Source organism: Halictus rubicundus, chromosome 13, assembly GCF_050948215.1.
Source record: "Halictus rubicundus isolate RS-2024b chromosome 13, iyHalRubi1_principal, whole genome shotgun sequence".
In the NCBI taxonomy this organism is placed as follows: Eukaryota; Metazoa; Arthropoda; class Insecta; order Hymenoptera; family Halictidae; genus Halictus; species Halictus rubicundus.
Window position 1 is genome coordinate 1,575,792 of NC_135161.1, and position 27,039 is coordinate 1,602,830.

The window sequence follows — 27,039 nt, forward strand, 5'->3', positions numbered from 1 at the left end:
GGTACAACGCGGTACTTTCTCGGAGCGTCGTTCTCCCGCGAACGACGTCGTTGCGGAGCACCGCTCTGTCGCGAGCGGCGGAACACGGAACGGTCTCTACGGACGGCGGGGCGCAGGGCGAGCGAAACTCGCTGAACGGCGGAGCGAGGGGCGAGCGGAGCTCGTTCTACGACGGAGCGCGGGGCGCTAAAACTACGGAGGCGCGACGCGTCGGTTATCGCGGAGCGAGCCGGTCTCGCTAGATACGGGTGGCGCGGGCGAGGTGAACTTGTTGCACGTTACTTGGATAGGATCGGTTCTCGGACGGCTTGATGGGATTGTCGGGACCGCCGCGGATCAGCGATGGTAATAGTGAACTGGACGTCCTGCGTCGGCTGAGCTCGCGGGACGCGGTTCGGTTCGTCACCGGATCGGCGAGACGTCTCGCTTGCCGCCCCCGGCCAACCGCGGTGCGAGTTCGCACGTAACGGACGTAGACCCAGATACGTGCGGCTCGAAACCGGCGCCGTCGCTCACTCTCGGGAGTAACCCGTAGGGCGAGCTCCGAACGCTGCTGCGGTCGACCGATGACTAAGCGCACGAGACGCGAAGCACGGTCGCGGATCGGAGAACGAAATCGCAGGATTCGGTAACGGTTCTCGAGGTGGGGGGAGAAAGAGCCGGAGTGTCGCGGCGATAGTATGCTGATAAGTACTGCCGACGGGCGACTGCCACCTCTGGGCTTGCTCGCGGTATTGACTTTCCTAGCACGGGACGTAAACCCTCGTGTCCGTACGGCCAATCCCGGCGTTTCCACGCACACACTCGGTACTAAACCGTAGCACGTACGTTTCCACGCTGCTGCGAGAAGTCCGGAGCTCGGAGATGGTACCCCGAGAGCAGCTCCAGGCTAACTCCGGTTCTGGCGAGTTTCGGCGCGATCTTTATAGCCGGAGCGCGGACCTCGCGAGACGTTCGCGAATCTTCGGCGTTGCCGATTGGTCCGTACTCGGGCCGAACTCGCAGATTGGTTCGCGGCTGGTTCTCGGTCGTGATTGGCGCGGGCCTGGTACGCGATCGCGGACTCGCGACGAGATGCAATACACACGAAACGCGTCTCGTCGCAAGTTAATTGATACTTTTGTCTTAATCCCGGCCATCCCTTACAGTATTTACAATGTATTCTCTTGTGTAACATTTTTTCCAATTATTTTTTTTTTATCCTTCTGATTATTTCATATTATAAATTATTGTGATATATCTTTCACAGATATGAAATAGAACACAAAAGATGGAGATTTTAAGTGGTAAAAGAAATAATACTTTTGTATACGTTGTCACGTTGCCCGGATTTTCCGGCCCGTCCGACGGGAGAAAACCTGGGCAACAGCGGGTTTTTACAGGCCGTGAGGCCCGTCCACGCTCGGCCGCACGATACGTGGTCCACCCGGGATAAACGGTCCCTCGTAGGCTTGAATTTCCCGACGGATGTTATAAGGTTCGGGACTCGAAACGGTCGCCAGACACTCGCAAGTGTCACACGAACAATTCGTACAGAGCGCGAGACGCGAATCGCGGAGAGCCGCGCGATACCCTGGATAGCGACAGCCCGGGCCAGGATCCTACGCGGAGGGAATGCAGGACGTTTCCCGCGGCGGAAAGGTTTCTCACGAGAAAACGTACACAGGTATGGGCTTCGAATTAACATTTATTTCATCCGGATGTTACAGAGGGCTGCCGGGCACGCCCGGCAGCGATCGAAACGAAGCCCGCGCGGTTTTACAAAAAGATGCGACAGGTAGACGGTCGCTCGCGCTTGTTACACCGGAATTTACGTTTCTACGCGTCGAACTCGGTCGCCGGCGCGATGTACGGCATCTTCAATCGACAATTAATCGACAATTAACTAAACGACTGTGACCATCGAAAGCAGTCGGAAACGGCGATACGGCATTCGTCGGGTCGTCCCACCGTAGGACATCTCTAGGTTGGCCACATTCACGAAAAATCGGCAACGGTACGAGTCCCCCGCGGATCCGCGACTCCGCGTTACAAACCCGGCGACGTACAACCGTAACGAGACGGTCACGCGGCCCCCCGCTGTCCGGCCGGACCCGCGTTCACTCAACCCGTCAGTTTACCAACCGACGGCCTCACCCCCTCGCGATCCTATTCTAATCGCGATTTACGGCGAGCGAGGTAACGTCTTTACGCGACTCGAAGTCCGACCGATTCACGAAAACGCTAACCAAGCCAACGCGAGAATAATAATGGTACGAAAACCTGATCGGCACTTACCACTCGGCAACGTGATTTCTCAGCTGCTTAGCTCTCTCGTTGTTCGGCAGCTTCTTACGATCGTTTGTCCGGCAGCAGTAAATACTCAAAAGTACTCGATTTCTTAGGCAATAGTAAATCGACTATCCCGGACTGAATTGGGCGACACAGTGCCCTATTTCGCGAAGACTCGCTAACGCGGAAGCGAGGCGTCCCCCACTTTCCTAATTTTCCCGGCTCCCGCGCGACGCTCGGACCTATCGCTAGCTTTCCCGCGGCAGGGCAGCGCCCGGCGGTCCGGGGCCCTCGGCATCGGACTTATCGGCTAATTTGTCTAAGATGGCCCGCGATGATTGGCCGATTCCCGCGGAGGAAGACATCGAGCCGTTCCCTCGACGGGCTCTTGCAGCTTTCCGGGGCGAGGCGGCGGCGAGGTTGAGACGATGTTCTCCTCAGGCCCGTACTTCCTCGGCGGCGCCTCCGGGTTGACAAACCCGGGCTCGGTGCTTTCCTCGATATTTTCTTGCGGGGTGTCCCTCGTAGCCGTCCCCTGAGCGTTTCTTCCCGAATTTTCCGCGCTCCTGAGAGAAGGGAAAAGGGTCCGGGTCCCCTTGGGACCCGGTTACGGACCTGCAACTTGTCGTCGCGCCAAGTGGCGTGGCGTTTAAAACGCGTTACTGTGCAATCTGGGTTCTCGGACGTTCCCTGGGAGAGCGATCGCCACAGCCGTTATCATGGCAGTGCTGCTGTTCACGCGGATAGAACAAATAATTAATTATAGATTTTAAATGTACGAGGTAATGTTTCACGCCGAATTCGAAATAAAGATTGCTTTAATTAATGTAGCTTAATCGCTTTATCGCACTTGCGATGTTCGAGAAAGAATACAAGAGACAAAAGAGAGAACCGGTAAAAAACGACTTCCTTGTCGAAGGATCTAGATCGTTCGTCAGCCAATAATTAGGTCGATCGGCCGGATGCTCGGCCTTCAGTTGTCGCAATTGGTCGCGACGCAGCGCTCGCCAATGGTACGCGCGCGGCGGTTGGTGTTTTGGCGCGCGCGTCTTGAACAGCTGCCAATGGGCGGCCCGGTCTCTTGGTCTCTGCTCGGGAGGGACGTGGCTAAATCTGCTACGTCACAACGTTTACGAAGGATATTCTTATAACAAAGATTCTAAGAATCCGAAGATCTACCGTTGTTCTAGTCGTAAAACTAACAAATGAACAGGAACATTAATTAAAAAACCACACATTCGAAAACCACACACTCATCCTAACGAACCGCGCTGTACAGAAGTATTAAAATTAAAATCAGCCATGCTAGAGGAATGTAGTAAAAATCCTTCAGTAAACAATAAGGACATCTTTGACAATATTTGTCGTACAAATTCTGATGCAACAACATATATTTCAGACAATAGTATGAAATCGACAATGTCAAGAGAGAAAAGAAAATCACGACCAGGTTTGTCAAAAACTGTGCAGAGTGCACACGAAATATTAAAAAATTATGATGTCCTGAAAGACAAGGGATGTGCAATCTCGAATGATAACAAAGACGCACTAATTTTCTCTAATACTATTATACATTGTTAACTGCATTAGAAAATGTTAAAGAAATATATATGAATGGTACTTTTTCCGTAAGTATTTACGATAAACCATTTATATGATTAATACCTTTCAAGTGAAGAAAGTCTCTACATTTTTATCATTTTTTATCTCTTATTAGGTGGTACCACGAATGCCTCTCTTCCATCAACTCTACACTGAACACATACGGTACAATGACACGGTATACCATTGTTGATAATCTCACATTGTCAGATTAAAAAATGATGTTAATTTACAGGGAATCGGTACCATTTTTGTTTTATGTGAATGTCGTACTAAGACAATGTACAATGCAATATGGACAAAAATAGTTTCTCTTGTTCCACGATTGCAAGACAACTTAGAAACTGTCATGTGTGATTACGAGAGAGCTTCTACAGAAAGTGTACAAGCACAATTCTCCAGGGTTACCATAGATGGATGCTAGTTTCATTTTAGTCAGGTAGAATATAACTCTTGGCATTATTCATGTTGTGGCGACCACGGCGTTGCCCTACGCCGCCGCCGTTCAGAAAACTTCTTACTTCCTCGTCATATTCCTCTACTATTGTTCTCCGTTCTGCGCGGGCCTGGTCAGTGCTGGTTCACATCTGGCGACCAGACCCACGCAGGTCTAATTCTCTCTTTCGTTTTTCCCAGGTCTCGCTTAGGCCTTTAAAATACCTGTAGTTTCTAAACTATACCCCGAATCGAAAAATTGCACATATCTTTTCTTTCTTACAATATCTTACTTTATTCGTTAATTTTATAATTTTTTACCCCCCTCGCCCCGCAAAAATATCTTTTTAATTAGGCTTTTTTACGGTTTGAAAATGGTCTTAAATTACTCGTCTTGTCCAGAAAGCATCGAGTTCACACTTCTGGTGCACAAATGTTCTCTCTATTTCTTATAATTTATTAAAAACTACATTGCCACGTGCGCGTGGCGTCGTCCGCCATCTTGTCGGCGTCTAAAGCAATACGCCGCTGGCGCAGCTTCCCCTGACATACTTAATCACTTTCTACACTATTTCGGTCTAAACTCGGCGCTCTACTTTATCTTATTCTAGGTGGAACTGTGTGGAATCTGAAGGTTCTGTTCCCCGCTATTCCATCTCGCCTAGAATACTGCAACCCTTTGCACAAGTAATATGCCGCTAGTCCTTCTAACTCTTGTATTCCTTACCGTGTTGCAGTCTCCCCTCGGTGGGGCTCCCGCGGGCGGGAGGGGGGGGGCTGCTGCAGTCTGATATACCGGGTGTCCAGAAAGTCCTTGATCGGAGTTGAGTTTTCTTTCCCTGGCATCGGCATAGTCTGGACCCGCGAAGTTCGCGTTTACTCAGGCATCTGCAGTACTTGGGTCTTCTTCCTCGTTTCCGTCCTTGACTCCAGTCCCAGCGACGTCCTCCAGCTCAGCATCCCCCTCCCGCTCCTCGTGGTCCCTCCAGAGAGATCTGCAACACAGAGTTGAAATACTTTTAAGAGCTTTTTCGTGTCTTTTTAATCCTAATACTATTTATCTATTTACATTTATCTTACAGCTTAACTTAACTTATCTTTATTTTTATAGGTCCGCCATCCTATCTGCGTCTGCAGATTCAAGATCATCGTCGGTGCCCCTCATGATTGGATTGTCTAAGTTTTCTTTTTCTCTTCTTCTCTCTTCAGCCTCCTTCTTGGTGAGTATGTTTTTGCAGAAGGTTGAAAAGATATTCCAGGTGTTCTCGCAGGTGAGTATCCCTTCCATGATATTTTCCATACTTAGCCGCTCCGGTCTGATGTTCAGTGCCTTCGTCAGAGGTTTTCTTTCGTCGCTCCATTTTTGACATACTACCAACGTATGTTCGGGGGTGTCCACTATTCCTGGATGGTACCAGCATTCGTCCACTTCTGATTTCCCGATTCTATACCTGAAAGCATTAAACACACCATGTCCCGAAAGGGCTTGAGTTATGTAAAAATTCAGTTGTCCGTGCTTCCTATCTGTTCATTTTTTGATATTGGGAATCAGTCTATGGGTCCATCTGCCGACCGTCCCTGTATCCCATTTTCTCTGCCATCTTTGCATTGTTGTTTCTTTTGCCTGCCTCCTTATGATTTTTTTAATCCTTTGTCTGAGGACTTCGGTTGTTTCTTCTGGGTTTTCCTCTTGTTCCTGTAAATTATCTTGTCCTACGTTATTTAAATCCTCCGCTTCGTCCCTTGTATTATTTAGCTCATTTATTTGTAACGTTTCTGTCATCTCCAATTCTTTGTCAAAAATTTCCCTTCTTTCAATAATTTTTAAGTCCCATGGTGGGACCCCGGACAGCACTGCCAATGTTTCAAGTGGCACCGACCTGTATGCAGAAACTACTCTTGTCAATCCCAGTTTCTGTGTCCTTTTGAGAATTCTATTATTTGCAATTTTCTCCGCCGCCTCTGCCCAGATCGGGGCGCCGTAGAGAACTATAGACTCCATTGTCATATTGTAACAGACCTGGCTGCGCCAGGCCTGTTCCGAGCCGAACACGGCCGACGGATGCCGAGATCCGCCGGCACCCGCGAGCGCCCCTGCGATCCCCGCACCCCCAAACCGATCTTGGCGGGAACCGGAACCCGCCATGACGAAGTACCGCCGCGCCGGATACCGGACGACGCCGGAAAACCCGGCCGCGAACCGCACCGCACCGCACCCCTCGCCTAGAAGACGAGAGAGACGAGCCGGAAAACGGTCTCTTTGGCTTTCCGCCACGCGCGAGTCCGGACGCACGCGAACAGAATTGCGAACCGAACCCAACGCGAACCGCCGGGATCCTGCCGAAGACCGCTCTGCCGCGACCCCGAAGCCGCCGGAGCTTAATACGCGTAGTCCGCGTACCGATCATACCGATATTTGTACTCGGGAGTGCACCGACGTGTGTCTGCAGACCACAGCACCGGATACGCCGCAGCGTGCCGAACATCCCGAAGCGCCGACCCGACCGCCGAGCGATCGAGACCGGACCCAGGGTGAGTAGACCTCCATCCTATTACCCGATACCTCCGCTCCCGCCCCCACGCCCACGGAGAGCGAACCACCCGCGACCGGCACCACGCCGGCCGTCCTGGGGCACGGGCTCTCCGCCCGCCGAAATTACCCTGGTCCGGATACGCCGCGGCGTACGGCCACGACCCCGTCGTGATACGAGTCACGAACCGCGACCGCCGACCGCCGAAATGCGAAGCCGGGCCCGCGACGAACATTCCGCGTGAACGTGTCGCCAAACCGTCCTGCTCGACCGCCCGCGCCCCGCCGTAGCCCTCGCGTTATCCTGCGTGAACCCTGGCACGGCGAGCCAAATCCGGCCGCGAGGAATCCGTTGTGACGAGATCCGCCGGGAAGCGGACCCGTTACAATATAATATAATTTCCTTCCGGATTGCTTTGTTCTCATTTTATTCGTCATAATTCGACTCAAAGCAGTCATCGTCTTTATGGCCTTATTCGTTGAATTTTCTATCTGTTTCTTAAAAGATTTATTAGAGTCAAATATTACACCTAAGTACTTTACTTCCCTTGTTGGTATGATGTTTGCGCTGCCTATTTTAAATGTTAAATTCTCGTCCATCTTTTTACAATTTCACAAGAGAATTTCCGTTTTATTTTCCGCCAGGGAGAGGCCTGCCGTTGTCATCCATAGTCGGGCGTCCTCCGCCATCTCTTCTGTTCTTATTTTGAGTCTTTTTTCGGTCGAAGCTTGCACTATTATTGCAATGTCATCTGCAAATGCGATTTTTTGAGTCATGGGCGGATTTGGTCTCGAGAGCAAGCCGTCATATACCAGGTTCCACAGAAAAGGGCCTAGCACCGACCCTTGCGGAACACCCCTTTTCATTTTTAGTTCAATATCTTTCTGTGGTGTCTGGTATATAACTGTCCTATTGTTAAAATAATCTTTGATTATCCGAGCCAGGTATAGTGAGATGTTTCTTCTTGCGATTTCTTCATGAATTGCCTTCCAATCCAGCGAATTGAAGGCATTTTTTACGTCCAATGCAATCATAATGGCAAATCTGTTTTTGCTGGACGCTTCAATCGCTGCTCTCCTTACCTGTTCCATCGCATGGATTGTCGAGGTGCCTTTTGTAAAACCAAATTGATTTATATTGAAAGGTCTCCAGCCTAGTTCACTGTGTAACCTGGCTCGGATAACATATTCAAATACTTTGGCTGTTGCATCTATAATACATATGGGACGGTATGCAGCCGGCGTTGACGCATCCTTGCCCCCCTTTCTCAACATAATTGTCCTGGCGTTTTTCCAAGTTTGCGGCATTACACCTCTCGTCAATATACCATTGAACAGTGCCGCAAAACGGTCTGGTCTAAATTCAATTATAGCTTTTATTATTTCCGGTTGAATTCCATCTATTCCCGGCGCTTTTCCAGGTTTGAGCATTTTAGCTGCTTTCAGGATTTCTTCGATGGATACCTCTGGAATAGTTTGATTCTGGGCTGCATCTGGATTCCTTATCCTTGTTTCTGAGTCTATTATTATATTACTTAGTTCCTGCTCGTTGATTGGGTTTTCATCTTGTGGGAACAAACCTTTCATTACCCCCCCCCCCCCAGCGAATTCAGGGGAGAGCGACGCCGGAGGGTTGTTGTTTTTAACTCTTCTAATTATACTCTTATATGGTTTTCCCCAGATATCTTTGTCTATAGAGTCACAGAGTTCCTGCCAGGATTTTTCCTTTGCTTTGCTTATGACTCTCTGCAAATTCTTTTTTGCAAGTTTATGCAGGAATAATAGCGCTTCCCATTCATCCATATTGCCTTTTTTTCTGGCCTTCTGTGCCGCTCTCCTCAATTTTTGTGCTCTTTTTCTCTCTTTTTTTATTTCCGGGTTCCACCATGAATTATTTCTTTCTTTTATATTCGTCCCATCGGCCTTGTCTAGCGCCTCGTCGCAGCTTTCGTAAATACAATTTAAAAATTTCTCTTCTTCCTCGCAAGTATACGTATTTCCTTGTTCTATTTCATTTTCTCTTAGTAGGCGTTCCATTGCTATCCCCAGCTTGGTAATTCCCGTTCGCGTAGCTTTCCATTTATTTCCGAATTTTTCTTTAGGTTCCTGGTTCTCTTCTGCTACGTGGATCTCTGTAAAAATATATTTGTGATCAGAAGCTGATTCCACTTCTAAAATTTTGCTTGATATATTGTAATCTGTATTCTGTATATCATAAGATGTTGCAATGAAATCTAAATTTGATGTGGCTCTTCCTCTTTCGAAAGTGTGACCTTCTTCAGGTATTCGTGGAAAGATATTGTTTCCTAGGAACTCCTCGAGCAGTATTGTACCCTTAAGGTTTTGCTCGCTGGCTCCCCAGGCCGGGGATTTAGCATTGAAGTCGCCTCCAATTATTATGCTGTTACCTTTCTGTCTTTCAATTTTGGCAAATTGCATTAGGGCTTTGACTTTATGTGCATATAAGTCTGCTGAAATATTAGGAGAGAAATACGTACTTGCGATGGTCAACTTGTTTACTCTTACTGCAGAGAAATCGTCATTGGTGCAGTCGCCATCCTCATTCCTTTTCAGTCCGTTCCTGTTGGTTACCCACACAGCTGCTGAGCCACCTGTTGAATATACCCAATTTCCCGGATTGAAGAGGGGCTCCTGTATTAAAACAATGTCTGCTCCCAGGTCTATTGCTGTCTGTGTGAGCAGGTAGTGAGCCAATCTGCAATGATTCAAGTTTATTTGAAGAATTTTGACCGTGAATTTTAGTTTGCAGCTTCCCTCCTAGCTAGCTGCTCCATATACTTCCTGTATTGGGGGCAATTTACCGCCCCCGCTACATGCTCAGCCTTCGTTGCATGGATTCCTTCCCTCGTACATAGGACGCAGCATCTGACGGCCTCGCAGCCGTTGATTTGGTGACACACCCCACCGCACCTCCTGCATAATTCCTGTCCTTTCAAATCAAAAGCACAATTATAGGACATGTGTCCGAAAGCATGACATTTGAAGCATCGGATGATGTTCTGTGTTCTCCTAATTCTACAGTTCGTAAAAACCTATTCTTATCTTGTTTTCTTGCCCTATTTGTTGTGCTTCCTCCGCGGGGAGGGAAATTATCGCCATCTTGGTACCCCCGTATCCGAACCTCATTGTTTTTACCTCAATTTCGGTTTTCTGTTTCTGTAGCGCTCTGGAAAGTTCCTCCTGGAGTTCATCTCTGTCAACTGTAGGGTCCAAATCTTTTATTTCGTAAATGACTTTCGGAGCCATTCTTCTGATTTGACATTCGTCCCCTAGAGTTTCTTTTGCAAATTTTTCCAAGACTACCGCATTAGTACCTCTTTCCATTTCTATAATAATATCCCCTCCCCGGGATTTTCTTACCGTTTGTATGCCTTGCATGTTGTCTCCTGGGTTCGTTTTTAATTTTTTAAAAAGATCTGCGAATGTTCTTGTTTCCGACGTTTTTATAATTAGAGCTTCTGATTTGGGTAGAGGGGAGGGGGGGGTCTAATCCTTTTAATTCCTTCCCCTTCGCTTTCCTTTCCTTTTTCCTTCTCCTGTTTCTTCTTTTCGGCTTCGTCTGTTTCTTCTTTTTTCTTTTTCTTCAAGGCCTTCTTTTCTTCTGTTTTTCTCCTATTCTCGACTACTTTCCATTCATTCTCTTGCTTAGCTTCACTCCTTCCTTCTGTTGTATTATCTTCCGTTTCACTCTCGTATCTGAGAGCTTTTCTTGTACCTTCAGACGCATTTCTTCTTGTTCTTGAAGATTCCCCTTCCCTTTCTTCTTTTTTATTATTTTTGAGAGAGCATTGTACTCCAATGTCCCTGTGCATCAGGCTGTTTCTCAGATTTTTATTTTCTATTATAAGTTCTATGTTTCTGAGTTTGGTAATAGCTGCTTCTAACTGCCTATCCGCCTGGGCCGCATGGGTCTTTGTGAAGCTTCTCACCTCTTTTAATGGATCCATACAGTATCCTTTTACTTCCTTGGTCGATGTTCTCGTTTCCTTTAGGAGAGCCGCAAGTTCTCCGATTAATTTAAGTACATCCTCCTCTTCTTCTTTTTCTCTTTCTTTATCCTTAGTTTTCTCTTCATTTTTCGAGTGATCTAATTTGGGTGTTGATGCGTTGTGTCTATCATCCACTCTTTTTCTTTTAAGTGTCGTATTTTCCAACATAATTATATCGGAAAATTGGGATTCCGAGTCTGTTTCCAGGGTATCCCAGACCCTCTTAGAGCTTTCTTTATCCTTATTCTTCTCTTTTTCATTACTCCTCCGTGTTTTCTCGCTTCTTTTAAAAACGTTATTTTTCTCCGGCGGCTGTAGCGGCGTTAGCCACCTCTCCTCTTCCTCCATCCTTCTCTCTCCTTCCGTGTCAGTCGTGCTGTGTTCTCTGTTTATCGTCTTGAATATAATATTTCAGAGGTTTGAAAGTATACGTGAGTGTCTAGGTCTTTGAACTGTGAACTGTGTTTGTGTATGTGTGAGAGTTTATAAGAAGGTGAGTAAGAAGGCAGGTAGTGGCGGTTTGGTTGTCCTTGTTGTGTTTTTGCGTCGCTTTGTCCTCTCCGTTCCTCGCCTTGGAGTTTGCTTGGGGTCGGTCTGTGCTATACACGGCTTATTCCCCCCTGCTCCCCCCTATAGCCTAACGGTACACGTCAGATACTCCGTGTAACTTTTTCTTTCCTCAACGCTATCTTTCTGATTTTACTTTTTGCTACCTATTTTTTGACTCCTTTATCTCTTTTATTCTCTTTTTTTCTTTCCTTTGTTTTTTGCTATTCTATACCTTTAATTCGTTTTATATATATTTTTATATTTCAATTAATCTACCTTTTCCTATTTCTATTTCTATTTTTATTTCTATTTCTATTGTAGGTAATTTTATTTCTTCCTATTGCAGGTAATTGGTAAGTATACTATTCTACTTTGCTTAGTTTTATTTATTTATTTATTTATTAGTATTCTGTTTTTATTGATTATTAAGTGTTTGAACTATCTATTTATGTTTGACTATCTAAACTTTTTATAGCGCTATTAACTATTTATAGTATTTTCCAGACTATATGGTACGTATGTATATCTCTTTTTTGATTTCAATTTTAATTTAATTTAGTTTTAAGCTAATTATTTTAATTTTTTCTTTTTCAGGTATGACAACTGATACTATACTTTTCAAATGAATATTGCTTCAAGTTCTTATTATTTGTATTTTATTTAGATTCTAATTAATAAAATAAATAAAATAAAATTCAAGAGTTTCACAATTTATCGGCTTCCTAATTTTTTATTTGAAGTTCAGGTGCGGTTCAGGTAAGTTTATACTAAAAATTCCTGGATTATTTAACTAATTTTATTACTTTTTGTTATTTTTATTTATTTTGCCAGGACTGAAATTCTAAGAAATTTTAAGAAATTTTAAACTTGAATATTCTGAAATTTTTGAAGATTTAAAATATTCTGAAAATTTTTGAAGATTTAGTATTGTAAATGCGGGATTGGGTATTATTGTTTGTTGATGTGGGAAATAATTTCAAACACGTACAAATACGAGTATTTGTCTATATTCTGTAGATTCAAAATTCAAAATTAACATAAAATCGCTGGTTTTTAATTTATGTTCGCACGCCAACATAAAATCGCTGGTTTTTAATTTCAGTTTCTCCAGTTCTTAGCTTTCGCTTCGCTCGCCTATTTTTCTATCTATCTCTAACTATACCTATATGTCTAATTGCTCGCAACTCAATTACTAATTATTTTATTCGCCTAAAAAGAAAAGAAAAACTTATTTATTTTTTCTTAATTTCTATCCTAATCCTATTCTAAATTAGTTGTTTATAAATTATAATTCGGCTCACCTGGCTTGTATGCCAAAAAAGAAAATAATAATTAACCTAGCGTCTATAACAAGAAGATAATAATAACTCAGAACATAATTAAAATTAAATTTGCATAGGTCACACGGTTATATGTAATTTTTTGGCTATCTAACCTATGTTATCTATTACTATACTACCCTTGAATATATTATAAATTATCTCACTCTTAAATTTTTTCGGAAAATGCCCTCAAAAAGCCCTTTTTTGATCTTGGACCAAGAACAAAGTGGCCTTTTTTGGGTAGTTTACCCCCTTTTTTTATTACTTCTTCATTTAGCCCTAATTGTTCCGGTTACTCGGCCTGTACAAATTTTTTCCGAAAAACGTCTCCTTATGGTTGTAAAAACCCGTTTTTTGGTTAAAAAATGGGGGTAGGCGGGTTTTCCCCCACCACGGGGTTTCTTCGAACCCCTCCCCACCCTTAGTTCTTAAAATTTTATCCAAAGAGGCTCCACGTACTCAGTTTCTCTCGGATTTATTAAAAACTTATTTGTCACCCGGTATAACGAATTCCTAAACTTTGTCCGATCGGGCCGTTCGAGGGCTCGTTGGACAGGTCTTTTTAAACTCTATACCGTTCTCGTATCAGATTTGCCCTATCACTCGAAACGGGTTTATATTTTCCTATATCTCCGAACAGGGGGGGGGGGGGGAATCGCGAAGTTTTCCCCACCCGGGAGAAATATCTCCCTTTCAGACCCTTCCTGCTCGCTACCCTTTATAATAGCTACGTTTCAAATTTCAAGTCAATCGGAGCACTTTCGGTCTACCGCTATATAAGTCCGGGGTCTAACCCTTTTTTCTATAGTGTGTCGACTTACTTCTGATCTCCGACCGACCCCTCGCAACGTGGCCTTCTTTCTCCAATGGTCCCTTCGGGTATTTTTTCCAAGTTCTAATCCTTTCACGTGCACAATTAACTATTTTGCCCAATTAATCGATAAATAAATCACTGCAACAGTGTTTATAGTTATTAATTAATTTTCTAAAAGTCTATGTTCCGTTCATTGTTCACGTATTCGTACACTTTTATCGCGAATGTTCTCACGTTTTTTTTTATTTTCTATTTATTTTCACCCGAATTTTGATTTTTATTTTCTATTTTGATTTTATTGTTCAGTTTTTTCGCGTTAAACTACTATAATTAACACCGAACACTGAAATTTTCGGTTTATTCCGTATTATTTTGCAAAAATTCGCGGATTTTCTTGCAAAATTCGCGTTTTTCGCGTTTCATTTCGCACTAGAACTCCGGATTTCGCTTATTTCCTTTAAATCTCGATAATAATTGAATAATTAATAAACTGTACAATAATTGCTAGACTGTACTATAAAATTTTGAAAAATTCAAATTTCGACTATTACTCGATTTCTGAAAATTCACTTGGATCCTTGCTCTTTCGAGGTTCAAATCGTTCTGGTCTCGCTTAGGCCTGGTTCAAGGTCTACGGCCAGGCCCTGGCGAACCTTTCCTTTTTACGGCATCCTTTCCTGATTGCCTTTTTCCGCTTTTCCCGTTTTACAGCATCCTTCCGCGATTGCCTCGTTCCGCGGGTCCTTACCTGATCCTTCGTTCCTCCTGGGTTTGGCCGTACCATCTTTCCCTTACTTTCCTTTCTTCTTACTTTCCTCTCCTCACTTCCCACTTCTCACCTTCCTCTCCTTACTTCCCACTCCTTACTTTCCTCTCCTCCACTTCTTACCTCCTCCAGAGGGTTTTCCAAAATCGTTGCCAGGACACTCCATCGCTAACTCCTGTAGAGACAACTTCGGGTCTCCAGTCGTACATCGGAAAATCTTGAATAAAACTTGTGTCGAGGAATACTCCTGTCGCGCCTAATTCATTCGATCGATACCTCCACAATGTATTTTTTGCAATACTTACATCATGAACGTGCTGAATAGAAGAGAATTGAATAATCCTTTTGTGATGTATTCGCAGAGCGACAATATCGCGGTCGCTAACTTCACGCGGGCCTCGCCTCGCCGAACTGCTCCGAGCGCGGCGCTGCCGCGCGGCGGGAAGGCACTCTCTGTTCGACGAGCCACGCGGGCGCACGTGCGAGTAAACGCTAAGTATTAGATAAAATAACAGGTCTTATTTCTTCGCCACCTTCACCCTCGGTCCCGACTACCTCAGGACGATACGTAGCACCTTTTTTTTATTATTCAGGCTCTATTAAGGAAGTGGAAGAAGTTGGGGTTGCAAGGAGCACCAAGAAAGATTCTGTCCATGGCTATGACAATGCCTTTAGCTCCATCCGATATGTTTCCAGAAGCATTACATCAAATTCAATTAGTCGCTGACCGTTTATGCGGCACATTTCCAAATGTACTTCTGTTTATGGCATATCTGCGCAATGTGTGGCTTCTTATTTCTTCCAAGGTCAGCGTATACGATTCTGCAGTGAGGACTAACAACATTGTTGAGTCGTTTAACCCTTTCGCGGCGAACAGCGCCTTTTGGCGCTCAGCTATAGACGGTCTCTCCGAGCGAACAGCGGCTTTTGCCGCTCAGCTATAGACGCTCTCTCCGAGCGAACAGTGCCTTTTGGCGCTCAGCTATAGACGCTCTCTCCGAGCGAACAGCGCGATCTGGCGCTCGGCTATAGACGCTCGCTCCGAGCGAACAGCGCCTTTTGGCGCCGTTCATTTATTTACAGTAACTGCCATGATGTCCATTAATTCGTTTGTTTTCGATGTGCTGGAAATACACGCTTCTCCGTGCAAATATTTTTTTACACAATTAGATATAATTATCCATAAATTTGGCCCCTATCATGGACAAGTGGACGACGAATATGAGCTGCGATAGTATGGAAGTGTCATCGGATTCTGACTTGCCTGAAATTTTTGGTGAAATTGGATACAGAGGTACAAATCAAAATACATACAAGAAGAGAGGCGTACTGTTAAGTAGCTCTGAATCTGATTCTGAAAACAATGAGGAATTACCAGACATCTATGTATGTATGCATGTGTGTGTAACTAGTCCAATATAAATATGCGGTAGGTCGCGGGAGCGCAAGAGTTATTATCCGAGTTTCGGCGAAGCGAGAGAGTTGCGAGAGTGCGGAGTTATAGAGCGAGAGAGATCGAGAGAGATCGAGAGAGGGAGAGAGAAAGAGAGGGAGCCGTTCGTGAGAAATAGACGAGAGAGTGAGAGAACGCGTGGGTGAGCGTCTTGAGGAATATTTGTACAGGTCCAATAAACGTTACTGCAATACAAAACTTCACTGCAATACCTGACCGCTTGGCTTCCATCAAAAACAATTCCTACAATATTAACGATAAATCGTCAATATTAGAAATCTTTCAACTTTTCTTTTCCGAAAACTTGGTTAAACATATTGTAAGAGAAAGTAATAATTATTATTCCACGAAAACTGTCCGCAGTGGGTACTCACGATTGCTGGCATGGAAAAATACTACAGTGACCGAAATGTATCGATTTTTTGCTCTGTCGATGTTAATGCCAAGAGTAGAGAAAGTGTCAATAGAGGAATATTGGTCAACCGGCGAATTATTACGAACGGAAAGTTTTCCAAGAGTAATGACGAAAGACAGATTTAAATCTCTGTTACAAATGCTGCACTTTCACGACATCAATGAGACCACAAATCGAGATGTACTAATAAAAATTCGCTTCATCGTCGACAGTCTGCGAAATTCTTTTTCACAAACATTTTACCCGTATAAGCACGTATGCATCGACAAAAGCTTGCTACTTTTCAAAGGACGATGTTTCTTCAAGCAGTGTGTTTCGTATCTTTCCCTGCTTGGAAAGATTCGCGGGAAACTAAAAGGAATGCAAGTGGACTTGCGAGGAAATTTAGCGGATTGTGTATGAAAGTGTATGTGGAATGGTATGAAAGTATGCTGAGTGAAAGTGGAGAAAGCGGACTGTATGAATGAATTGAATGGAAGGCGGATTTGCAAATAAATTAACTGTATTTTCACACTGTAAAGCTTCAGTTTGTCACAAAGGTTGAAAATTATAATAAATTGACTGATAAGCAATCGATCTCGAAAACTTTCTCTTCTTACGTAATCGCACAGCTGACTCGGAATTCAGAAAGAGAGCGAGTAACGGTTCTCTCTCGGTTTTATTACTTCGATCCTTCGGGAAGTTCGTCACGCGCAGATGTTTCCGGTTTTTCGTCGAGAACCTTCCAGAAGAATCGAGCCTGTTTTCCGCGAATCACGCTTGAGGGTTTTGCCCGCGCGAGCCTCGATTACAGACGCTGTTTGTCGGTGTTCTCGCGCGTGTTGCGGGACATTCTGTGATTGGCAGCCGCGCGGTTGAGCACGGTGAGGCGTTATGGCGTTCGCGCGCCAATCTCAAACATGCCGCCCGCCTCGACTTGTCGAATGTCCGAGCATGCAAACGGTCGTGATATCTAGTGAACAAAGTGCTAGTGATTGACAGTGATTTTCACGCAGTGATTTCGGGCTATAGTTTACAACTCTGCAAGCAATTTTTGAGGTTACTACCGTCGTCATGAGCAATGTGAATGCTTGAATTTACTGCGAGGTGGTTGGAGTGGGGGGCCACGTCGGCTGGCCTCGTGAATGACTCGCGCATGCGCTCAACGATTTTACGCGTACTACGCAGTTGTAGTCGATCTTCGCGAGTGAATGAATTACGGTGCAACACGTGAATCGACGCGGTCATCGATCGTTCTCGTTCAACGGTAGAACGATCAGTTTGTGGATCGGTCTTACGAATTCGGACGCCGAGGTGACCACGGTGACTACCCGAGTTTTCCCGTCGCCTCCAGGATGCACTTCCTTCACTCGTGCGAGCGGCCAGCGAGCGGGTGGCGTTGATTCGTCGCTGAGGATGCACAGGCTGCCCGGCGTGAGGTTTTCCTGTGGTCGGCGCCATTTCGACCGTGTGGTGAGTCCGTGCAGGTACTCCTTTCGCCATCGCACCCAGAATTGATCCCTCATTTGGTTGATCAGCTGCCATCGAGTAAGCCGGTTGACGTTCTGGTCCAGCAGCGACGGTTCCGGCAACGCGTTCAACGGGGAGCCTACAAGAAAATGCCCTGGAGTCAATGCTGTTAAATCAGACGGGTCATCGGAGAGAGCAGCCAGCGGCCTTGAATTTAGGCAACCTTCGACTTGTGTGAGGAGTGTGGACATCTCCTCGAATGTGAGTCGTGTTTCTCCTATCGTCCTTCTCAGATGGTGCTTGGTGGACTTGACGGCTGCCTCCCAGAGTCCACCGAAGTGGGGCGCTGCTGGTGGGTTGAAATGCCACTGAGTGCGTAGGTTGCTCAGGTTTTCCCTCAAGCATCTATTTTCAGGGCTGCTGGCGGTGAATAGGCGACGCAGCTCCCGGTCTGCCCCCAGGAAGTTCGTCCCACAGTCACTGTACAGGTGCGCACAGAGACCTCGGCGGGATATGAAGCGCCGGAAAGCAGCCAGGAAAGCCTCTGACGTGTAACTGGAGACCGCCTCGAGATGGACGGCCTTGGTCACCATGCAGATGAAGACTGCGAAGAAGGCCTTGGTTGCTCTGTGACCACGCCCTGGAGAAGTCCGCAGCCATATCGGGCCCGCATAGTCCACTCCGGTGGAATGGAATGGGCGAGCTGGAGTAACGCGGTGCTCTGGCAGTTGGCCCATCATCTGCCTGCCTGTTTCCGCCCGCCATCTCAGACACGTTACGCATTTGAGGATTGCTGCTTTGACTCTTGATCGTCCCCTCGGTATCCAGAACCTCTGGCGTATGGCTCCCAGAGTTGCTTGCACTCCGCCATGCAGTGTCTTGAGATGGCTGTGAACAATGTAAAGTTGGGTAAAGGTGGATTCAGGAGGCAGGATAATTGGATGGGCTTCGTCAGGATTGAGCCGCGCTTTGCTCAGCCGACCCCCAACTCTGAGAATGTTGGCGCTGTCGATCTCCGCTGCTAGAGGTGAGAGCACGCTCCTTGAGGGAACGCATGCGCCTGATTTTAATAGCCTCCTTTCTTCCTTAAAGTGAGTCTGCTGCACTTGTCGGATCCAGCACTTTTCGGCCTCGTTGATTTCCTCTACCGAAAGGACTGAGGAGTCACCATGGGTGGCGGCGATATTGCTGTTGGAGACTGAAGAGAGCTTGCGTCGTTTGAGAAGCCATCGTCGACACCAAGCGGTGACCCTTAGCAGCCTGGTATAGGATGAGAACCGCATCAAGGTGTCGTTGTCCTCAATTCCCCTTTTGGCCTTTTGTGTTACCGCAACTAGTTTTTTCCTTTCTTCTGGCAGGTGGTCAGGAATTTCTGCTTGGGCCTCCGTGAGCTGCTCGCTGTTTCGCAGGAAGTTCGGGCCGTTCCACCACAATGTCAGCTGCAACAACTGCGACGGTGTGAGTCCTCGAGAGGCGGGGTCAGCTGGATTTTCAACCCCGGCTACATGATGCCATTGTGCCTCGGGAACTCGACGCTGAATGTCTGCCACTCTGTTCGCGACATAGGTTTTCCACCTGCTTGGATGTGCTCGTAACCACCCCAGAGCGACTGTCGAGTCTGACCACAAGTGTATCGGTGTGCTTGTGTATGCTAGTGTCGCAGTGGTTTTTTCTGCTAGTCGAGCGAGGAGATGTGCTGCGCAGAGTTCCAAGCGAGGTAACGAGACCTGCTTTAGTGGTGCGACCTTGCTCTTAGCAGTGACGAGTGCGACTTCCCAGTGTCCGTCCTCCCTCTTCGTCCTCAAGTAGATGACTGCTGCGTATGCTCGCTCGGAGGCGTCTGCGAAGCCATGTAATTCCCTCAGAGTGGGATGTGGACAGTGAGACAAGGGCCGAGGTACCCTAACTCTTTCGAGCAGCTTCAGTTCGGCGCAGAAAAGTGCCCAGTCTTCAGCCATGGATGCAGGAAGTGGGTCGTCCCAGTCCAGACCCAGCAGCCAAGTCGATTGAATGGCTATTTTCGCCCGTACGATGACTGGTGCTAGCCATCCCAGTGGGTCGAACAACTGTGCGGCTTTCGAAACAATGCTGCGCTTGGTTGGCGATTGAGCGGTGACCTCAGCGAGGGAGTATCGAAAGTTGTCCTCTCGTGGTGACCAGTGAAGACCTAACGCAGTGTGAATGCAGTCCGACCAGGTTTTCTGCTCCTCTAGTTGGTTGTGGTGCAGCGAGGACTGAGTGGTTGTGCTTTCGGAGTGACCTGCGAACACTTGAATCCGTCGTGATGAGTCCTGGGGCAAATCGACCACGTTGGACGCCCACTTTTGGAGCGGGAAGCCGCCCGCCATGCACAGCTGCTGAAGTTGATTGGCGGTTTCCATCAGCTCTTCCACGGTGTCGGCTCCAGTGAGGATGTCATCGACGTATGTGTCCCTCTTGATGGCTATTGCTCCGTTGGGGTAGTGCGAGCCCTCATCCTCAGCCAGTTGGCGCAGTGTTCGCACAGCTAGATATGGGGCACATGAAAGACCATACGTGACAGTGTTTAGCCGGTATTCACGAACCCTTTCGCTCTCCGCCCGTCTCCAGAGGATTCGTTGTACGTCTCGATCCTCTGGATGGACTAATATCTGCCGGTACATCTTGGTGACGTCGGCTGTCACCACGTACTGGTGTTTGCGCCACCTCAGAATGACGTCAGCGAGTGGTGGCAACAAATTTGGACCCGCATGGAGGGCATCGTTCAGAGAGCATTGCGAGGGCTCGGACCAGGACCCGTTGAAGACGACTCTCAACTTCGTGGTGGAGCTGCTGGGCCTCAAGACTCCGTGGTGTGGCAGGTAGTGGCATTGTTGTCCTTTCCCTGTCTCTTCGGTCAGTGACATATGACCAAGCTCGCTGTACTGCTTTAGAAAGTCGTCGTATTGCTCCTTGAACTCTTTGTCCTTTCGGAACTGCAGCTCCATTCTCCTGAGTGAGTGCCACGCAGCTGTCCGGGAGCCTGAAGTGACTTTTACGTTAGTTTTAAAGGGCAGTCTCACCTGATAGCGACCCTCTGGAGTGCGTGAGTGAGAGGTTTTGAAGTGCTGTTCACACTCTTCTTCCTCAGCTGTCCACGCCGAAGCCGTGTCTTGGACGTCCTCCTGTTCCCAAAATCGCCGCACGAGTGAGCTCAGACTGTCCCCGATGCTTGCCTGATGCACCTGGGCATGAACCGGACTGGACGACGAGCCTGTCATCCCGGTGACGATCCATCCGAACATGGTAAGCTGAGCCACCGGCTGATTCGGAGCTCCTCTTCTCAATCCCTCTCTTATTATTGCAGGGTAGACGTCTGCCCCGAGCAGGACTTCAATGGGTGCTCTGCTCCCTGGTGCTGGGTCGGCAAGCTGCAAACCTCTCAGGTGCGCCCACTCTGGTTGTGCCGTGGTCCTGGTATGAGAGTACGTTGAAAGCTTGGCAAGGATCACCGCTGAAACTGTGATGGTGTCCTCTGTTTGGCAGGCGGAAACGTTCAGCGTGACTCTGCCCCGGCTCCTTGCAAGCTGCTGCCCTCCGACTCCGTACAGGTCCACCTTTGCTTCTGCCCGAGGTAATTGTAGCCTTTGTGCTAGCCCTTCGTTTATCATTGTGATCTCGGAGCCAGAATCGATGAGCGCTCTCGCTACTTGCTGACGGCCGAAGCGATCTGTAACATTGACCAATGCTGTAGCTAACATTACCTCACCGTCTTTGTTGCAGCAGCTCTGCGCATGGTGGATAGCCCTTCCGGCAGTGGAGACGCCCTTGCATGCATCATGGAGTGTCGTGTGGTGACGTTCGCCGCAGGTGTAGCAACCTTTCTTCGATGGACAGCTCTCCGTGGTGTGCTTGCCGAGACAGTTTCTGCACAGCTGATGTTTCTCGACAGTAGCTTTCCGCTCCTCCGCAGAACTTTCTTTGTATGATGAGCAATGCATGAGGTAATGATCCTTTGAACAGATCACGCATACAATTTGTTGCCCCTTCCTTGCATGGTTGACGCGGGCCATGCTTGCTGCTGGTTTCGCTTTGCTGGCACCTTGGCTTGATTGGAATTTGCTTGGTCTGGAATGGCTGGAACCTGAGGACGCTGAGCTCGGAGATGCCTGCATCATCTGGAGCCGCTTTATCATGAAGTCCTTCAGGGTTGCACAGGAAGGAGGCTCGCTGCTGACCGTAACGCTCTCCTCCCATTTTTCTCTGGTCGTGGGGTCAAACAAATTCACAATCGAGTGAACAAACCAATCTGCGGTTTGATCCACAGGTCTGCCTAGTCCGTCCAAGGTGTTGATGACGGTGGATACTCCTTTCTGGATCTGGGTCATTTCTCGCACCGTGCTTTCTCTCATCCGTGGCAGCGCTGCCAACTTGTCAAGGCAGGATCGGACGAGAATGCGCTTGTTCTCAAAATGCTCCAGAAGGATATCCCACGCCTTTCTGTAATTTCCGTTCGTGGTCGGAAGGTCCTTGACGAGATCGGCTGCTTGATCCCGAAGGGCGCCCTTCAGGTAATGGAGCTTGTCGACGTCGCTCATTCCCTTTTTCTGGTCGATCATCGAGACGAATCGGTCTTTAAACGATGGCCATTCGACGTATTCTCCGTTGAATTGCGGCAACGGCATCCGTGGGAGAGAAGATGACCCGGACTTCGAATCTCCCTCGTCTGGATTTGGCTCGGGCGCCTTTTCGCTGCTCTTTCTGAGTTGATTCGCGAGCTCGCGCAGCCGGCTTTTTTGTATGAGGTAGGTTTCTTCTACCGATTCGGCCATGCCTGACTTTTCATATTCGCTGTCCTTGGTTGCAGCTTTGTGTCCGTACATTAGCACGTCATGATTTTGCTGAAACTTTACCCAGTAATCCTCAAGCAGTTCCAGCCTGGTCTCAACGTCGCTGATGGTGATCTTTGTTTGCGCGACGGATTTCTTGAAGTTGTCCATGAGGCGAGCAATCTTCCCTCCGATGGTTTTCTGCTTGTGGAGGAGGTCGTTTGCTGAGAGCTCCATTTTAGTTGCGGCTGATTCGCTTGATGGAATTCACTCACGGATGCACTGGACTCACCCTTGACTCGATTTAATATTGCAAATCCTGGAGAGGTATCGGCCAGACACGTGGAAAGGATCCGGCTCGAAGGACCAGAAATGTTTCGTATCTTTCCCTGCTTGGAAAGATTCGCGGGAAACTAAAAGGAATGCAACTGGACTTGCGAGGAAATTTAGCGGATTGTGTATGAAAGTGTATGTGGAATGGTATGAAAGTATGCTGAGTGAAAGTGGAGAAAGCGGACTGTATGAATGAATTGAATGGAAGGCGGATTTGCAAATAAATTAACTGTATTTTCACACTGTAAAGCTTCAGTTTGTCACAAAGGTTGAAAATTATAATAAATTGACTGATAAGCAATCGATCTCGAAAACTTTCTCTTCTTACGTAATCGCACAGCTGACTCGGAATTCAGAAAGAGAGCGAGTAACGGTTCTCTCTCGGTTTTATTACTTCGATCCTTCGGGAAGTTCGTCACGCGCAGATGTTTCCGGTTTTTCGTCGAGAACCTTCCAGAAGAATCGAGCCTGTTTTCCGCGAATCACGCTTGAGGGTTTTGCCCGCGCGAGCCTCGATTACAGACGCTGTTTGTCGGTGTTCTCGCGCGTGTTGCGGGACATTCTGTGATTGGCAGCCGCGCGGTTGAGCACGGTGAGGCGTTATGGCGTTCGCGCGCCAATCTCAAACACAGTGTATACCTTCAAAACGAAGTAGGTTTGGAATGAAGTCGTATGTTATCTGTGACTGTTATACTGGATATATCCTGTAACAGACCTGGCTGCGCCAGGCCTGTTCCGAGCCGAACACGGCCGACGGATACCGAGATCCGCCGGCACCCGCGAGCGCCCCTGCGATCCCCGCACCCCCGAACCGATCTTGGCGGGAACCGGAACCCGCCATGATGAAGTACCGCCGCGCCGGATACAGGACGACGCCGGAAAAGCCGGCCGCGAACCGTACCGCGCCGCACCCCTCGCCTAGAAGACGAGAGAGACGAGCCGGAAAACGGCCTCTTTGGCTTTCCGCCACGCGCGAGTACGGACGTGTCCCAGTTACGATTACGAACCGATACCGAAGCGAATCGCCGGATCCTGCCGAAAACCGCCCTGCCGCGACGCCGAAACCGCCGGAGTTCAACCCGCGTAGTCCGCGTACCGATATCGCCGATAAGATCCTCGGGAGTGCACCGACGTGTGTTCGCAGACCACAGCACCGGCCACGCCGCAGCGAGCCGAACCTCCCGAAGCGCCGACCCGACCGCCGAGCGATCGAGACCGGACCCAGGGTGAGTAGCCTTCCATCCTATTAATCCGACATCTCCGCTTCCGCCCCACACCCACGGAGAGCGAACCACCCGCGACCGGCGCCTCGCCGGCCGTCCTGGGGCACGGGCTCTCCGCCCGCCGAAATAGCCCTGGTCCGGATGCGCCGCTGCGCACGGCCTTGACCCGCCGTGACGCGAGTTCCGAACCGCGACCGCCGACCGCCGAAATGCGAAGCCGGGACAGCGACGAACACTTCGCGTGAACGTGCCGCTAAACCGTTCTGCCCACCCGGCTGGGCCCCGCCGAAACCCTCGCGTTATCCTGCGTGAACCCTGGCACGGCGAGCCAAATCCGGCCGCGAGGAACCCGTTGTTACGAGATCCGCCGGGAAACGGACTCGTTACATGGCGCCCGAACAGGGACAGTGCAACCACGTGGGACAGGCTGGATTACGCCCACGTGGGAGTTTTCAAGGTTAAGTGTGCCGCGGAGTGAAGTGAAACTAGCCGCGCGTGCGCCGCCTAGTGCTAGCCCGCCGAAACAGTGCCGGTACACACGCGCCGCCCAGTGTCGTCCCGCCGAAACAGTGCCGGTACACGCGCGCCGCCCAGTGTCGTCCTGCCGAAACAGTGCCGGTACACGCGCGCCGCCTGCCGCCACCGCGACGAAGCAGGACCGCGGACCGAACGTCGGACGAGCCGAACATTCGAATTGCCGCACCGAGGAAGTCGGGGTGAATGCACCGCGGGACACCCGCGAGGAGCCGTACCAGCCGGATCACCGACAGATTACCATCCCCCGGGACACCAGAACAGCGGGGTCAACGTTGGGCCGAGTACATTGAACGTCTGACGGACGACCTCTACAGGATGACGGAGCCCGGTGTACAGACAAGAAAAATGTTGTCCGCCGCCGCGACGGCCGAGAAACCGGACCCGCTCCGCAACGTCGACCGGATCCGGAAAAGCGGTTGCACCACCGACGGGAAAGACCCGCACGCGTTCCTGGAACGCGTGGAGGAGATCCAGACAACCTATGCGATCCCAGACGAAGACGTACTCCGGGCCGCGCCCGAGATGTTACGCGGACGAGCGCAGGCCTGGTACCGGAACGAACGGGAGGAAATTGCCACCTGGGACGAGTTTAGGCAGGCGTTCCTCCGGGCCCATACGTCGCCACAGACCCGCTATCAACACGAGCGCGCCGCCCGGGAACGAAGGCAGCGGGACGACGAGCCGTTTACGGACTTCGTGACGGACATCACCACGCTAATGCGACGAGCACAGCTACCACCGTCCGAGAAACTCGAGCGGCTGCACGAGAATATGCGGACGAAGTTCCGATATCTCCTACCCCGGGGATCCGTACCGGACGTGAGGACGCTCCGCGAGCGAATCCAGGAGCTCGAGCGCATCGAAGAACAGGAGAGACGGCCGCGCCGAACCCCGACCTACGTCGCCACGACCGAACCGACCGCGGCAACCACGAGCCGCGCCCCGCCGTTGGAACCGTACGACGTCGACACGCATTGCTGGCGATGTAAACAGCGAGGGCACACCCGCTTCGAGTGCCGAAACGCGTACCGGAGATTCTGTTCGCGGTGCGGTCGCGACGGAGTGCTAACCCGGGAGTGCCACCCGCCGGGAAACGGAGCACGGGCCCCGTCGCCGCGGAACGAACGCCGGGCCCGCTAGACAACCTGTCGGAGAAAATCTGATACACGCCGCGTCCCGTGTTATCGGTCCGAATCCTCGGCCGGAGATTCGATGCCCTTCTCGACACGGGCTCACAAATCTCCTGCATTAATGAGGAAGTCACGGCCTGGGCGCAGGAGCAAGGGAGATCCCCCGCAGAGCACCGCGCCGGCCTCGTTAACCTAGCCGACGGAACCGATACACGCCCGACGGGACGCATCCGCCTGCCGTTCCGAGTTCGACACCGGGAGGAAACGGCCGAGTTCACCGTACTACCGAGGATGGGGATGCCGGTGCTCCTCGGCATACACGCCCTCGCCGCCCTGCGTTTGAGGATCGAGCCGCCCGCCGAGCTCGCCGCCCGGACCGAGGAATACCACGCCGAGCCGTGCCTCCAACTAGGATTGCGACCGTTGCCGGAAGACGAACGAGAAGCGTTCGACCGGTTCCTCAACACCGAGCTGGGGCGCTTCGACGCCGTGACGGGCCGTACGACGCTCATACGGCACCGGATAAAGCTCCTCGACGAGACGCCGGTCAAACAGCGGTACCGCCCCAGGAACCCGGCCATGCAGTCGATTATCAACGCGGAGGTCGCGCAGATGTTGCATGACGGCGTCATCGAGCCGTCCAGCAGCCCGTGGAGTTCGCCCGTCGTCGTCGTAAAGAAGAAGGACGGCCGGCCGCGATTCTGCGTGGACTTCCGCAAGTTAAATGAGCGGTCGGAGAAGGACGCGTATCCGCTGCCGCACATCCAGGCCACGTTGGATAAACTGCGAGGGGCCAGGTTCCTCACGACGCTGGACCTGAAAAACGGATATTGGCAGGTGCCCCTGGAACCCGCTAGCCGACCGCTTACCGCCTTCACCGTCCCGGGGCTCGGCCTCTTCCAGTTCACGGTCATGCCTTTCGGCCTGCACTCCGCCCCCGCGACCTTCCAGCGCCTCCTGGACCGCGTGATCGGGCCGGAGCTCGAACCGCACGCGTTCGCCTACCTTGACGACATTATCGTCGTCAGCCGGACAGTGGCCGACCATCGACGTCACCTCCACGACGTTTTCCGGCGCCTGCGTGCGGCTGGACTGCAACTGAATCCTGAGAAGTGCCGATTCTGCGTCGACAGCCTGCGCTACTTGGGCCACATCGTCGACCAGCAGGGCATCCGAACCGACCCGCAGAAAACCGCGGCCATTGCCCAGATCCCGACGCCGAAGACGATCAAGGACATCCGCCGATTTCATGGGATGGCCTCGTGGTACCGGCGGTTCGTCCCGAACTTCGCCGAGGTCATCGAACCGCTGACGCGCCTGACCCGGAAAAACGCCAAATGGCAGTGGACCTCCGCTGAGGAAACGGCGTTCCAGACGATGAAGGAGCGCCTCGTAGCCGCCCCGGTGCTGGCA

The 27,039-nt window shown here is 49.6% G+C and overlaps 2 long non-coding RNA genes across 2 annotated transcripts in view; both read left to right on the plus strand.

The window, feature by feature from the left end:
* LOC143360389 (uncharacterized) overlaps positions 1–27,039 on the plus strand; it is a 562,015-nt gene that overhangs the window by 131,229 nt on the left and 403,747 nt on the right. The gene's annotated exons all lie outside the window — the stretch shown is intronic.
* Positions 3,857–15,152, plus strand: LOC143360387 (uncharacterized). The gene is made up of 4 exons (XR_013083259.1): positions 3,857–3,899; positions 3,989–4,051; positions 4,109–4,312; positions 14,893–15,152. It is a non-coding gene; the product is annotated as an uncharacterized LOC143360387 (long non-coding RNA).